At 39.8% G+C, this 16,560-nt stretch overlaps 1 long non-coding RNA gene across 1 annotated transcript; it reads left to right on the forward strand.

Moving 5' to 3' along the window:
- LOC110270655 lies at positions 1,589-2,607 on the forward strand. The gene is made up of 2 exons (XR_002360295.1): positions 1,589-1,904; positions 1,994-2,607. It is a non-coding gene; the product is annotated as an uncharacterized LOC110270655 (long non-coding RNA).

Below are 16,560 nucleotides of genomic sequence, written 5' to 3' on the forward strand. Positions count from 1 at the left end.
CCTTCACATATGCATTCTTTATTCATTTTTTTTCTCTTTGGGGAAACTTTCATCACCTTTGTTGATGATTTTTTTTTCTCAAGAAGACAAATACATATGGTGTAATAGTTCATACATGACTGTTCCCATTTTCCAAAATTTTCAATAAAATACCCAAATTAAACATTTTCCTTCACCACCAATGTTTCCTAAAATTCCCCCACACTTAAATCTAACACACCTCTCAACCTAAGCTAATCAAGGTTACAATCTAAGGTAAATCATGGTTTTCCGCTTAAAGTTGTAATGTACCAATATCAAGAACAATGGGATAAATAAAGATCAAAGGGGTCTAACAATGGTAGATGCAAAGGGTAGGCTATATGGAAAAAGTGAGCTTTTAACAAAAATGGCCTTAATCATACTCAATGCAATTCAAAATGTCAATCACTGGAAATAAAGAATCAAGCAATACCATGATTACAATCATAGAAGAGATATAACACTCAATGAACAAAATTAGTGGTTAAAAATTGTAACCAGTCAATATGGCTCAAAAACTCACAAGGTATTTTGTTCTTTACTCCTCAACTATCTGGACTGTAGCCTCCTCATCCGTGGACTCTGCCGCTCTCTGCTCAGGGTGGTCGACTGTCTGGCAAGCTTCAGCTGCTGGCTCCTTCGGTGCCGCCTCCTCAGTCTTAGGCTCTGGCTCTGGTGTATCCGGAGGAGGTGGCCCAGGGTCTCGACCCTAAAATTTTGCCACAATCCACTGGAAGTGACGAGCGTTGCGGTGCTCAAAGTGGTAAAGAGTCTCAAGGATTTCCCGACCCAGCTCATACGGTGTCTGAAGTCGGGGTGTGGGCATAGGAGGAGCAGGAGGTGCTGAAGGCTCTGCTGAGGATGATGGTGGCTCAGTGGTCTTCCTCTTTTTCTGTGGCGGTCCCTCGTAATCGCCATATGGAAGAAATGGCTGTTTGCTGACAAGAACATACGTCCAGTCTGTCAGACGACGCTCCACCCCAAATAAAGCAGCTAATCTAGTGACCATCGATGGGAAGAGAATGTTGTACTTCTGCTGTTGGGTCACCTTCCACATTGAGTCTCTGATAAGGAGAAAAACAGAGATACTCTTCCCCTCCAGAATAGCCCACAGTAATACCGCCACATGGACTCTAATGTGCGTGGCATGCATGCTCGGCAGGATGTAGTCGGCAATAATCTGCTGTCAGATCCTCGGCTCAGGATTCAGGTCAGTGCATGCAATACTTTGTGGTACCGCGTTCTCTCCCCTGCTGTACTCCCATCTGGCATCAGGTGTGCCAATCTTCTTCAGGACGACATCCAATGACAGCTTGCCCGATGACAATTCCTTCACTATCTGAGGGTAAGAATCACGGGCCAGAGTAATATGTGGGATTTGCAAGAGGGCCTCTAAAGCATGATCAGAGGTGTCTAGTGTGACATGTAACATCCCGCATTTTTGAAAAATCTAAATATAAATAAATTGTGATTTTACCTTATTGAGTTTAAACTTTATAATTTTAGAAATTATTTTATTAGAAATAATTAAATAGATTCGGAGATAGTTTTATTCGAAGCTCCGCGACGCTGCCGCCATTTCGCGAGGAGAGGACATTCGCAGAAGGAGCCAGAGGAGGGAGACGAGCCTGAGCCAAGAGCAGGAGGAGGAAGGCGTCGCTGTGCCTCCCGTTGCCGTCGCCAAACCACCGCGCCGCCGTAGCTGTCTCCGGGAAGGTCGTTGAAGCTTGCTGAGGTCTGAAACAATTCATCCATGTCAGTGCTCATTTTTATCCCCTGTTCTGCCTCTGCCTCTGGGTTCTGTGAGTTGCCGGAGCTCTCTGCCACTAGGAGCCAACATTCGAGCTGCCCAGGAAACCACCATTAGAACCACTACTGTTTTGGTAAGCTCTGCCCCTGCTTCTGCTTCCTTGTCCTACCAAATTGTTTCTACTTTGAAGCTTGTCTCTGAAACTGCTTGTATTGTATAAAGAGATTATTGTAAAATTACCTTGCCGCCGCCGTTACTGGAGGCAGCTGCCGGCTCTATTTGGAGATTGCTAGTGCCATTGGAGTCGTCGGGAACCAATGTTGGAGCCGCTCTTGATGATTCTGATGCTGCTACATAGGTCCCGAGCTACTGTGTTGTTGCTAGAGGAAGGGAACTCATAGGAAAAACGTCACCGAGGCTGCTGCTTGGTTTAATTGCGTTGTTAATGTGACATTGAGGTAGGGGGTTTAAAATGATTTTAATTTAGGAATGCCTACAAGGTTTATTGAATAACTGCAAATAGATTTAATATCTGTGAGTAATTGATTGACTATGTGAATATTGAATTGTGGCTGAAATTGTGATTGGAATGGTTGAGATTGTTATTTGGAATTGTTGATTAGTGATATTGATTGATTATGTGGATTGGGAATTGCTTGATGACTAATTGTTGAGAATTTCTGAATGTTAATGGGTTATGTTGGATTTGTTGCCGTTGAGTTGTTATTTGGTATATTTTAATGTTAATGAACTTGGTTGGTGGTTGATTTGGAATTGGTTTTGAGGGGTTTTGAAGGGTTGGGTTTTGAATACTAAATAGATTGCTGAAAAACTGATTTTTGAAATTAAAAGGTGACTTTGGAAGTGAATCCGTTATTCAACGATAATCAAAATGATATAAGAGCAAAGGCTGAGTAAAGTATAATAAAAGTTGTTGTTGGGACTCAATTTTGAGAAGTTTGAATTAACTATAGAACTAGTTATGATTTTTCAAAGTTAAAATGTAAAACTTGATTTTCTGCATTATTTTTAAAGGAAGCCGGAAACTTTGAAAAACTATAACTATTTCTGTGATTATCAGAATTACGTGGGACCAAGTCTGGATTGAGCTTGGGGATATAGGGAACTGGACTGCTGAATTTGAGACTTTTTCACTAAGTTTATGATTTATGGTGAATTTTTGAATTATGGATGTCAAAACTGGTTTTTCTGCAAAACGTTTAACGCAGCAGCAACTTGATTCCTCTATTGGAAATTCTGCAGTTGGAATTTTGAAATGGAACCAATTTTAAATGAAACTTTGGTCTTATTACTTTAATTTTATAAAAATTTAGAATTGTTAGAGTTGTGTTTTTAAAGATTTGGATTTTCAAAGAAAGATGTTTTATGCAGTAAAAGTCAGGCTTTGTTTTCTAAGTCAGTAACTTTGAGGTTTTATAATTTTTAATTCTGGAGTGATATTGAGATGAAACTAATTGGAGGTGAAAGTTGAGTATGTTTAGTATATATGATTCAAATTTCAGGGTTTTCCATGTTTTAATAAGTGAGTTATGGGACTTGGAAGAGGTTGTGTTCAATGATTTGTAAAACAGATTTCTGCAGAGGATTACCTAACTTCCAAGCTACGTAACTCCTTCATTAAAAATGGTATGACCCTGGAACCAATTGAGAAAGAAATTTGGATGAGTTATGTTTAACCACATTAATTTTTAAGGTATTTGGATTTAATTTGGATTTTATATGAAATTTCAAATGTTGTATGGTGCTGCTATCTTCTGGTTTTAAAACACTGCAGAACAGTCACGGTTTTGCTTATATTCCCGAAGCTATAGTCAGCGAAAAATTATGCTTTTTGATTTAATAGAAAGCTTAATCCGAGACGGTCGCATGGATATAAAGTTTGCGCAATTCCAAATTCATTTGATATTTTACAAAACAAAATGGAAATCAGGCTGCCAAGTTGTGTTGGTAATTATCTTGGATATGGAATTTAAGAAATAGATTTTCTATTATCAAATGTTTTTGAGAATATATTGCTGTGGCAAATGCTGAAAGAGGCTGATGAACTGTTGAGAAAGAAGGAACCCGTAAGGGTGGATAAGTCCTATTTTTAAAGGATATTATGTCCAAATTTTTATAAAAAATATAAGGAGTTAATCAAAATAAATATTCAAGGCTTATTTAATAATAATAACTCCAATGATTCTTTTAAGAAAAGAATATTTGATCTATGAGATTGTTGGTAGGGGCGTGGGTCTAGTCCCGCTTGCTCAGTGCGTAAACCATTATGCAGGGATGGTGGTTTTGTCCCGCCTGCAGTGAGGACGGTGGTTTTATCCCGCTCACGTATTGATAAATTGTTCAGCAAGGACGGTGGTGTAATCCCGCTTGCATATTATTTTATGTACCCAGTAAGGATGGTGGTTTAATCCTGCTTACTGTGGAGGCAAGGACGGTGGTTTAATCCCGCTTGCGTGTTCCGGGCAAGGATGGTGGTTTAATTCCCGCTTGTCTATGGAACCTACGGATAAGGATGGTGGTCTAATCCCGCTTATCCGAGTCGGGTCTGGCAACATAACCGACGCGTGAGCTCATGGCCAGTAGGACAGACATACATCATATGCATCTATGTGATATTGTTTGGGTGTGTATATTGTAATTGGTTTGCCTAAATGAATAATTCTATTTAACTGCTAGTTGCTATACTTGATGTAATTGTTCTTGATTGTGTTTGAGCCTCATTACTTGTGTTTGTAACTGATTGGCTGGATTGTGGTGAATTGGATGTTAATTGAGTTGTTTGGGCCTAAGGCCGTGACTGGTACGTTTGAGGTCTAGTTTTGTATAAAGTATCTGACTGTTTCAGCATAGACTTAATGAACCTATGCTTGGAGCAGGATGATCATTTATACCGCGTAGGTAACTTCTCTTATGTTATGGTCTAGTAAAGTATGAAAAATCAAACTGGTTCAACATAGACTTAATGAACCTATACTTGAAACAGGTTGGTCATTCATACAGTCTAGGAAACTTTTACGAGTTTTATAAAGAAAATGTGGGTCTAGGATTTTAAATAATTAACTAATGCTTTTAAAGGAGGTTAATTTTCTTTTAGATGTCTCTGAATGAAATTAACTATTTGCGCTTTATTCTTTACTTTAACAGCATTCTTGACCTCTACTGAGAACATGTGGTTTGGTTCTCACCCCTAAATTTTCCACCCTTTCAGTGACACAGGTTTGAAGACGCAATTTGAAGCTGCGAGCGATTAGTAGGCTTTCTTTATGGTTTTAATTGCTTTCATAGAGTCCCCTTGCTCTTGTCCTTTGAAGTTTTATTTTATCAGAGGGGTAGGTATTGTATTTGGGTTTATATGACTTCCTATGTATAAGAATTACTAATAATAATACTTTTGTGATTATTATTATTATTTGCAATGTTTATCCTTGATACATGTCTTTAATGAATAAAAACAAAATTTTCTGGCATTTTCTTAAAATTGAAACACGAACTCGATACAAAGGCTTGATAATTAAGTAGTTAATACTAGAAAAGGTTACGTAATGTTCTTTCTAGTAGAAATACCCTGACTTAAGCAAGGTATTTTGCTGGACAGGACGTTACAAGACACCCCTCAGAAAAATAGTTGGGGCATCCCTCTTAAGCAGATTGCCATAGAATTATTTAACCTGGTGTTCATTAATTTCCACTGGGTCGAATCCTACGAACTTCCACTGATAAAAGTTTAATCGGTCAAGAATTTGGTCTACATATTTTTCCGGTAAGTTCAGCTTCCTCTCATAGTGGAAGGATTTATTTTCCACTTTTTTATACTGTTCTTGGGCTTCTGCATTGATGAATGTATCTGGTAAGGTACTTGGAGTCGCAGGAGGATGATGAAAGAATTATTGTATCACTACAAAAATCCCCTTCGGCAAGTATACCGAATTGTCATAAAGTAATAACTCGCAAGAGTGAGGTCGAATCCCACAGAGATTAATGGATTAAGCAATCAATAGTTGATTAATTAACCTTGTTAGATGATTCAGAATGGAGTGATAAGCAGCAGGAATTGTAAATTAACAGAAAAGTAAATGAAAAGTAATAAAGTGCAAAAAAGTAAAATAACCAGAATGTAAAGTGATGTAATGTACAAGAGAAACAAAGTACGGGAATACAATAAAGAAAAGTACCAGGAGTAAATAAGTAAAAGAAAAGAAAGAAAAGCATTGGGATAGAAAGGTATAGCAATCTCCGGATTAATTACTTTCATCTCTTCCTCAATCAATGCATTCATTGACTTTGCTTGGCAATCTTAGATTATTGGATCCCAATGTCTTGGCTCACCAATCTCTCTAAGCATGAACAATTGCCAATGTCTTGATTTAATTGCTCATGGGAAGAGTTGAAGTTCGGTCACAGATTATACCACACAAATTCTTATATCAAAGTATTAGTAGGATTAAATGTCACAATATCCATCCAACCCCCAATCTAATCAAATGTGAGAAAGCGTTTCTAGAATGAATTCCTCATCCCTCTCTCAAGGATCAGAGGAATTCCAATTATGAACAACTTTTCCGTCGAGACAATTGCTCAATTGAATTGAGATCGAAAGCTTTCTAGTAAAATCAAGAGAAAAGACCGAAGAAGATGAATGAAAAAAACAAATTAACCCATTGAATTATGACAGAGCTCTCTAACCCAATGAAAAGAGTTAGTTGTTCATTGCTATACTCAACAGAGAAGAAAAGAAATGCAGAGAAATAAAGAAATGCAGAAAAAAAAAAGAAGAAGATTAAACTGAAATTAAAATTGCAAAATTTATAAATGGAAATCACCACTAGAACTACACTACTAGAAAAGAAGAAAAGAAAAGAAAAGAAAGAGGAGTGATGAATGGTGTGTGTCAGGGGATGTGTATGCATGACTCTGGACTCCCCTCCAATCCAGCTAATGCCTTTATATAGGCATACAAACTAAAAGATGAAAATACAAATTACAAATAAAAATTCCTAATCTAAATGCTTCTTGTGCCTTGGATTGAGTAATGTATGATGGGCTTTGCTTGCTTGCTTGATCCAGGGGTGTATTGGGACTTTAAGTGGTGTTGCAGCGTGTAAAAAATGGTCCAGACCCTTCTTCAGCATTTTCGTCAACATTGGCATGCGAACGTTCCTTCCAACGTTTTCCTGGTCACGCGTACGCGTGCCATACGCGTACGCATGGATGGTAGAATTTGCCACTTCACGCGTCTGCATTGCCTGTATGTGCGCATAGTTGGGCTGAAAAAATATGTCCACGCGTACGCATCTTGATGCGCACGCGTCGATGCAAAGTTTCCAACTCCAATTTTTGAAAGCTTATCACGAACGTTGGCCTATCCACGCGTTCGCGTCACGCACACATACGCATGGATAGTTTTTTTCAATTTCCAGAAAGCAAAACGTTGGGGGTAACGTTGGTGTACCAACGTTCCCTCCAACGTTGGCACCAGAACTTTGTCTTGTCAATGTTGCCATTTTCATGCCCACTATACACTATTATATATGGTTGGAAAGCTTTGAATGTCAACTTTCTAACCCAAATGGGATAAGCTCCATTGGACCTCTGCAACTCAAGTTATGCTCCTTTGAAGGGGACAAGGTCGCTGGCATCGGTGTGCAACGTTGGAGGCAACGTTGGCACACTAACGCTTACACCAACGTTTGTAACAATGCCAGATTCTAAAGCTTAAACGTATTGTACACTGGTGCACGAATTGTGAATCACACTTTTCACAACTCGTACCACTTACCAGCAAGTGCACTGGGTCGTCCAAGTAATACCTTACGTGAGTAAGGGTCGAATCGCATGGAGATTGTTGGTTTGAAGCAATCTATGGTTATCTTGTAAATCTTAGTCAGGAAGTCAGTTATGTTTATCAGTTGAATTGCGAATAACCAAGAGAGCATAAATTAAATGGTACTTGTTATGCAGTAATGGAGAATATGTTGGAGTTTTGGAGATGCTTTGTCTTCAGAATCTCTGCTTTCCTCTGTCTTCTGATTCACGCATGCACGTCCTCCCATGGCAAGCTGTATGTAGGGGATCACCGTCGTCAATGGCTACATCCCATCCTCTCGGTGAAGAATATGCTCACATGCTCTGTCACAGCACGGCTAATCATCTGTTGGTTCTCGATCATCCTCGAATTGGATTCTTCATCCTTTTGCGTCTGTCACTAACGCCCAGCACTTGCGAGTTTGAAGCTCGTCACAGTCATTCGATCATTGAATCCTACTCGGAATACCACAGACAAGGTTTAGACTTTCCGGATTCTCATGAATGCCGCCATCAGTTCTAGCTTATACCACGGAGATTCTGATTAAGGAATCTAAGAGACACTCATTCAATCGGATATAGAACGGAGGTGGTTGTCAGGCACACGTTCATAGGTTGAGGAAGGTGATGAGTGTCACAGCTCATCACCATCATCACAGTTAAGCTCGAATGAACATCTTAGATAGGAACAAGCGTGTTTGAATGAAAACAGGAATACTTGCATTAATTCATTGAGACACAGCAGAGCTCCTCACCCCCAACAATGGGGTTTAGAGACTCATGCCTTCAAAGAGTACAAAGTTCAGATCTAAAAATATTATGAGATGCAAAATAAGTCTCTAAAAGTTGTTTAAATACTAAACCAGTAGCCTAGGTTTACAGAAAATGAGTAAACTATGATGGATGATGCAGAGATCCACTTCTGGGGCCCACTTGGTGTTTGCTGGGCTGAGATTTAAGCAGTTCACGTGCAGAGGCCATTTGTGGAGTTGAACGCCAGTTTTTGTGCCAGTTTGGGCGTTCAACTCCAGCTTTTGATCCTTTTCTGGCGCTGGACGCCAGAATTGGGCAGAGAACTGGCGTTGAACGCCAGTTTACGTCATCTATCCTTGTGCAAAGTATGGACTATTATATATTGCTGGAAAGCCCTGGATGGCTAATTTCCAACGCAATTGGAAGCATGCCATTTCGAGTTCTGTAGCTCCAGAAAATCCACTTTGAGTGCAGGGAGGTCAGAATCTAACAGCATCAGCAGCCCTTTCTCAGCCTGAATCAGATATTTGCTCAGCTCCTTCAATTTCAGCCAGAAAAATACCTGAAATTACAGAAAAACACACAACTCATAGTAAAGTCCAGAAATATGAATTTTTCCTAAAAACTAATGAAAATAGACTAAAAACTAACTAGAACATACTCAAAACTATATGAAATTAACCCCAAAAAGCGTATAAAATATCCGCTCATCACAACACCAAACTTAAACTGTTGCTTGTCCTCAAGCAACTAGACAAATAAAATAGAAGACTAATAGGTTGAGAAGCAATAATATCTCAGAGTTTTTGAGTGAAGCTCAGATTCTAATTAGATGAGCGGGACTAGTAGCTTTTTGCTTCTGAACAGTTTTGGCATCTCACTTTATCCATTGAAGCTCTGAGTGATTGGCATCTATAGGAACTTAGAATTCAGATAATGTTATTGATTCTCCTATTTCAGTGTGATGATTCTTGAACACAGCTATTTTATGAGTCTTGGCCGTGGCCCTAAGCACATTGTTTTCCAGTATTACCACCGGATACATAAATGCCACAGACACATAATTGGGTGAACCTTTTAGATTGTGACTCAGCTTTGCTAAAGTCCCCAATTAGAGGTGTCTAGAGTTCTTAAGCACACTCTTCTTTTTGCCTTGGACCTTGACTTTAACCGCTCAGTCTCAAGTTTTCACTTACACCTTCACGCCACAAGCACATGGTTAGGGACAGCTTGGTTTAGCCGCTTAGACCAGGATTTTATTCCTTTAGGCCCTCCTATCCACTGATGCTCAAAGCCTTGGGATCCTTTTTATTTGCCCTTGCCTTTTGGTTTTAAGGGTTATTGGCTTTTTGCTCTTGCCTCTTGGTTTTAAGAGCTTTTGGCTTTTTCTGCTTGCTTTTTCTTTTTTTTTTTTCTAAATTTTTTTTCTGCAAGCTTTGTTCTTTGCTGCTTTTTCTTGCTTCAAGAATGATTTTTATGATTTTTCAGATTATCAATAACATGTCTCATGTTCATCATTCTTTCAAGAGCCAACATATTTAACAGTCTTAAACAACAAATTCAAAAGACATATGCACTGTTCAAGCATTCATTCAGAAGACAGAAAGCATTGCCACCACATTTAATTAATTAGAATTTCTCTTATTAAAACTCGAAATTTTATTGCCTCTTATTCAAAAGATCTACTACTTTATTCATGTTTGCTGATGATGAGAAAAATAAACTATAGCTTAATTGGAGATAAAATCAAAATAGATACTAATTACTACTATATGACTCCTAAGGTAAACTTCTATAAGGACACTGTCACAGAGTTAAGGCAGAAATTGGAAATTAACAACCTTTATTCTGGCGGAACGGGGGTTCCTCTGATCCTTGGGGTGCTTGGTCCTGCAAGAGAAGACTTTTGGCGCTTCAATTCCCTTAAGTCACGCCCTTGCTCCTCTTGTTCTTTAAACATATAGGTCAGCATTTGACTGTGTTCCTTCTGTTTTTTTATTATTTGCTCCATAGCTTCCCGTATCTTAGTAACAGACGTCTCAAGACACTCCCAGTATTCAGATTGAGGGATCTCTGGGAGGAATTCCTGTGCTCTCTTCTTGATGGGATCATCCTGTGCTTGTTGTTTTTCCATTGATGCTTTAGTGATTGGCTTCTCAATTGAGATATACTCAGTTATTCCCATCCTTACTCCAGCGTCCTTGCAGAGCAGAGAAATCACGCTTGGATAAGCCAACCTGGCCTCTTTAGAATTTTTGTTAGCAATTTTGTAGAGTTCAGCTGAAATCAGCTGATGAACCTTCACTTCCTTTCCCATCATGATGCAATGGATCATCACTGCTCTTTTAACTGTGACTTCAGAACGGTTGCTAGTAGGCAACAGAGAATGCCAAATGAAGTCTAGCCATCCTTTGGCGACTGGTTTGAGATCCTCTCTCTTGAGTTGATTTGGGATACCCTTTGTGTTGGTGGTCCACCTGGCTCCAGGGATACATATGTCCTCTAGAATCTTATCCAGGCCAATGTCTGCTCTCATCATCCTCCTGTTGAAGGAGTCTGAATCATCCTTTAGCTGAGGTAGCTTTAAGATCTCCCTGATTCTGTCAGGGTGGGTATGAACAATCTTTCCTCTGACCACGGTCCGATAGTCATAGAAGGCAGTTCCAGATAGTTTCTGCTTGTCAGTTTGCCACATATTAGCATAGAACTCCTGGACCATGTTCCTTCCCACTTTCATTTAAGGATTAGCTAGGACTTCCCAGTTCCTGATTCGAATTTGCTCCTGGATCTCCGGATATTCATCTTCTTTCAGATCGAATCTAACTTCCGGGATCACTGATCTCAGACCCATTATTTTAAGATAATGGTCTGAATGTTCTTTAGATAAGAACTTCCCTTGATTCCAAAGTGGTTTTGGAACGCTCTCTTTCTTGCCTCTTGGAGTGGGTTGTTTTCCTTTAGGAGCCATGATCTTAGTGATCTCGGATAAACACACCAAACTTAGAGGTTTGCTTGTCCTCAAGCAAAAGAAAAGAAAGGAGAGGGATAGAAGGAGAGCTAGGTGCAATTGTGGATGGAGGAGGAGGGAGGCCGAACCCAAATTTAAAGGGATGGGGGGTGGGTTTTCAAAAAATTGGAAAAGATAAGATAAAAATATTGAGTTGAAAAAGATAAGATAGAGGATATAGTTTAATTTTGAAGAGATATGATAGATTTTTGAAAAAGATAAGTCTGAATTTTGAAAAAGATAATATGGAGATTTGAAAAAGATATGGATTGGTTGAAAATATTTTAGAGTGAAAAAGATAGATTTGTTTTCAGAAAAGATTTGAAAAGAGTTGGATTGAATTTGGAAAGAGGGATTTTTAGAAAGTAAGGATTTTAGAAATCAGGGTTCTTAACATGTGCATGTAAAAATCATGCATTGAAACATAAAATTTGAAATTAGAATGGAAATACGTGTAGAAAAATGAATTTGGCTCCTCCTTGCTATCCTGGCGTTTGAACGCCCAAACACTGCCTGTTTTGGGCGTTCAGCGCCCAAATGCTGCTCTCCTGGGCGTTCAACGCCCAGCTGCTGCCATTACTGGCGTTCAACGCCCAGTGGGTGCCTATTTCTGGCGTTGAACGCCCAGATTGCTACCATTATTGGCGTTCAGTGCCCAGTGGATGCCCAATTTGGGCGTTGAACGCCCAAAATGCACTTTTACTGGCGTTTTCTTGCCAGTGAGCTCTTTTTCTCTGTTTTGTGTGCCGAGGTCTTCTGTAAATGATTCCTCACCTTAGTGTCAGTGAACTTTATATAAACAAATAAAAATAAAAATAGAAATAGGGCAAAAATGCTCAGAGGATTGTTGCCCCATGGCTGGGTTGCCTCCCACTCATTTAGCTGGAGCAATTGTTTTTCTCCTGCTAGTTTGGCATCAAAGTTTAGGAATCTGGTTGCCCAGTAGGCCTTATGTTCCAGTTCCACGGGCAGGTGACATGCCTTACCATACACGAGTTGGTATGGCGAGGTACCTATAGGGGTCTTGAATGCTGTCCTGTAAGCCCACAGAGCATCATCCAAGCTCCGTGCCCAATCCTTTCTACGGGTATTTACTGTCCGTTCCAGGATTCTCTTTAATTCTCTATTAGAGACTTCAGCTTGCCCATTGGTTTGTGGATGATATGGAGTTGCCACCTTGTGGCGAATTCCATACCGAACCATGGCAGAGTAAAGCTGTTTATTGCAGAAGTGAGTGCCCCCATCACTGATTAGTACTCTAGGGACACCAAACCTGCTAAAGATGTGTTTCTAGAGGAACTTCAGCACCGTTTTAGTATTATTGGTGGGTGTGACAATAGCCTCAACCCATTTTGATACATAGTCAACTGCCACCAGAATATAAGTGTTTGAGTATGATGGTGGGAAAGGTCCCATGAAGTCAATTCCCCATACGTCAAACAACTCAATTTCTAAGATTCCTTGTTGAGGCATGGCGTAACCATGGGGCAGATTACCAGCTCTTTGGCAACTGTCACAGTTACGTACAAACTCTCGGGAATCTTTATAGAGTGTGGGCCAATAGAAGCCACATTGGAGGACCTTGGTGGCTGTTCGCTCACCTCCGAAATGGCCTCCATATTGAGATCCATGGCAATGCCATAGAATCCTCTGTGCCTCTTCTCTAGGCACACACCTACGGATTATTCCTTCTGCACATCTCTTAAAGAGATAAGGTTCATCCCACAAGTAGTACTTTGCATCAGTAATTAATTTCTTCTTTTGTATCCTGTTGTACTCCTTGGGTATGAACCTTGCAGCTTTATAGTTTGCAATATCGGCAAACCATGGTGCTTCCTGAATGGCAAATAAATGCTCATCAGGAAACGTCTCAGAGATCTCAATAAAGGGGAGGGACGTTCCTTCCACTGGCTCTATCCGGGACAGATGATCAATCACTTGGTTCTCTGTCCCTTTTCTGTCTCTTATTTCCATATCAAACTCTTGCAGAAGCAACACCCATCTGATGAGCCTGGGTTTTGAATCCTGCTTTGTGAGTAGATATTTAAGAGCAGCATGATCAGTATACACAATCACTTTTGATCCTACTAAGTATGATCTGAACTTGTCAATGGCGTAAACCACTGCAAGTAATTCTTTTTCTGTGGTTGTGTATTTTTTCTGGGCATCATTTAGAACGCGACTAGCATAATAAATGACATGCAAAAGCTTGTTATGCCTCTGTCCCAGTACTGCACCAATGGCGTGATCACTGGCATCACACATTAGCTCAAATGGTAATGTCCAGTCTGGTGCAGAAATGACTGGTGCTGTGACTAGCTTAGCTTTCAGCGTTTCAAACGCCTGTAGGCACTCTGTGTCAAACACGAATGGCGTGTCAGCAGCTAGCAGATTGCTTAGAGGTTTTGCGATTTTTGAAAAATCCTTTATAAACCTCCTATAGAATTGCCTCCAGTAATTTGGTGACCTCTTTCTGCACCACTTCTTTCATGGTTGGATTTAGCCACCTCTGTGGTTGCACCACTGGTTTGGCATTATCCTCCAATAAGATTTTGTGCATGCATCTAGCTGGGCTTATGCCCTTAAGGTCACCTATGGACCACCCAAGAGCTGTCTTGTGTGTCCTTAGCACTTGAATAAGTGCCTCTTCTTCCTGTGAATTTAAAGCAGAGCTTATGATCACTGGAAAAGTGTCACCTTCTCCCAGAAACGCATATTTTAAGGATGGTGGTAATGGCTTGAGCTCTGGTTTAGGAGGTTTCTCCTCTTCCAGAAGAAATTTCAGAGGCTCTTTCATGTCCTCTGAATCTTCTAAATCAGGCTGAACATCTTTAAAGATGTTTCCCAACTCTGATTCAAGACTCTCAGCCATGTTGATCTCTTCTACCAAAGAGTCAATAAGATCAACTTTCATGCAGTCTTTTGATGTGTCTGGATGCTGCATGGCTTTGACAGCGTTCAGCTTGAACTCATCATCATTGACTCTCAGGGTTATTTCTCCCTGTTGGATGTCAATGAGGGATCGTCCAGTTGCTAGGAAGGGTCTTCCTAGAATGAGAGTAGCACTCTTGTGCTCCTCCATTTCCAGCACAACAAAGTCAGTGGGAAAGGCGAATGGCCCAACTCTGACAATCATGTCTTCAATCACGCCTGATGGGTATTTAGTAGAACCATCAGCAAGTTGAAGGTATTTGCTCAAGTGCTTCTGCAAATGGAATCCTTATTTCAAGAGTCCTGAGATAATCTGCAAAGCGAGCAAATTGCTTATCCTGCTCCTCTTTCCGGAGTTTTTGAGCATAAGGTATCTTGGCTTTATATTCTTCAACCTTAGTTGCTGCAGGTTTATTGCCTACAGAAGTGGTTGAAGAAGCCTTTTTAGAGGGGTTGTCATCAGCACTTGTGTGTGTCTGATCCCTCACTGGCAATTGAGTGCCAGAGTTCGAAGCTGGAGTGACGTGAGAAGCCAACTCCTTGTCTGTTCCTGGCGTTTGAACGCCAGAATTATGCCCATTTTGGGCGTTCAGCGCCAGATCCTTGCCCATTTCTGGCATTGAACGCCAGTCCTGCTTTGTTTCTAGCGTTGAACGCCAGTTTTGGCCATGGTCTGGGCGTTCAGCGCCAGCCTTCCACTAATTTTCTGGTGTTTTATCGCCAGAATTATTTTTCCCTAGGCTCTTACTGTCCTCAGGTGAATTTTGGGTGGTTTGCTCATTTCTTAGCTTTTTGCTGCCTTGAGGTGGGGTATTTAATGTCTTCCCAGTTCTTAGTTGAACTGCTTGGCACTCTTCTGCTATTTGCCTTGACAGCTGCTGCTTTGTTTGCTTAAACTGTTCGTCCATATGTATATTAGCCATCCTTGTCTCTTGTAACCTGTCTTTAAATTCGGCTAGCTGCTTTGTTAGAAAGTCCAATTGCTGATTGAATTCAGCAGCTTGTTTTACAGGACTAAGTTCAGCAGTTACTGTTTTAACCTCTTCATTAATGAAAGGGTTGCTGCTTAGGTACAGATGCTGATTCCTGGCAACTGTATCAATCAGCTCTTGAGCCTCTTCAATTGTCTTTCTCATGTGGATAGATCCACCAGCTGAGTAATCTAGAGACCTCTGGGCTCCTTCTGCAAGCCCATAGTAGAAGATGTCTAACTGAACCCATTCTGAAAACATTTCAGAGGGGCATTTTCATAGCATCTCTCTGTATCTCTCCCAGGCATCATAAAGAGATTCATTATCTCCTTATTTAAAGCCTTGGATGTCCAGCCTTAGCTGTGTCATCCTTTTTGGAGGGAAATATTGATTCAGGAATTTTTCTGTCAGCTGTTTCCATGTCCTTATGCTGGCCTTAGGTTGGTTATCCAACCATCTCTTAGCTTGATCTTTTACAGCAAATAGAAACAGTAATAGTCTGTAGACATCCTGATCTATTTCTTTATCATGTATTGTGTCAGCAATTTGTAAAAATTGTGCCAGAAACTCTGTAGGTTCTTCCTGTGGAAGACCGGAATACTGGCAACTTTGCTGCACCATGATAATGAGCTGAGGATTCAACTCAAAGCTACTGACTCCAATGGAGGGTATGCAGATACTACTCCTATATGAAGCAGTAGAGGGGTTAGAATATGACCCCAGAGTCCTCCTGGACTGTTCATTTCCGCTTAGGTCCATGATGGAGAAAGGGAGATGATGTAAAATAGAAAAAATATTTTTATTTATTTATTTATTAATTTATTTTGAAAAGAAAATAAAAATAAATAAAAGTGGGTGAAGATTTTCGAAAAACTGAGGAGAGAGAAAGTGGTTAGGAAGTTTTGAAAAGGATATGATGATTTTAAAAAAAAAAGTTTTAAATTTTGAAATAAAAATCTGAATTTTAGAAATATATTTCGAAAATTTGTTTTTAAAATAGAGAGAAAAGATATTTTTTTATTTTTAAGAGGAAAGAGAAAAATAATAAGATAGCACAAGATTTAAAATTTTTAGATTTAATGCTCCTTATTTTCGAAAATTTTGGAGGGAAAACACCAAGGAACACCAAACTTAAAAATTTTAAGATCAAGACACAAGAAGAACTCAAGAACACCTTGAAGACTCACAAGAACACAAGAACATGAAGGAAGAACACCAAACTTAAAATTTTTAGAAAACCAAAATAAATTTTCGAAAATTTTAAGAAAAATCAACAAGAAAACACCAAACTTAAAGTTTGGCAC

The sequence above is a fragment of the Arachis ipaensis genome, chromosome B04 (assembly GCF_000816755.2).
Source record: "Arachis ipaensis cultivar K30076 chromosome B04, Araip1.1, whole genome shotgun sequence".
Taxonomy (NCBI): Eukaryota; Viridiplantae; Streptophyta; class Magnoliopsida; order Fabales; family Fabaceae; genus Arachis; species Arachis ipaensis.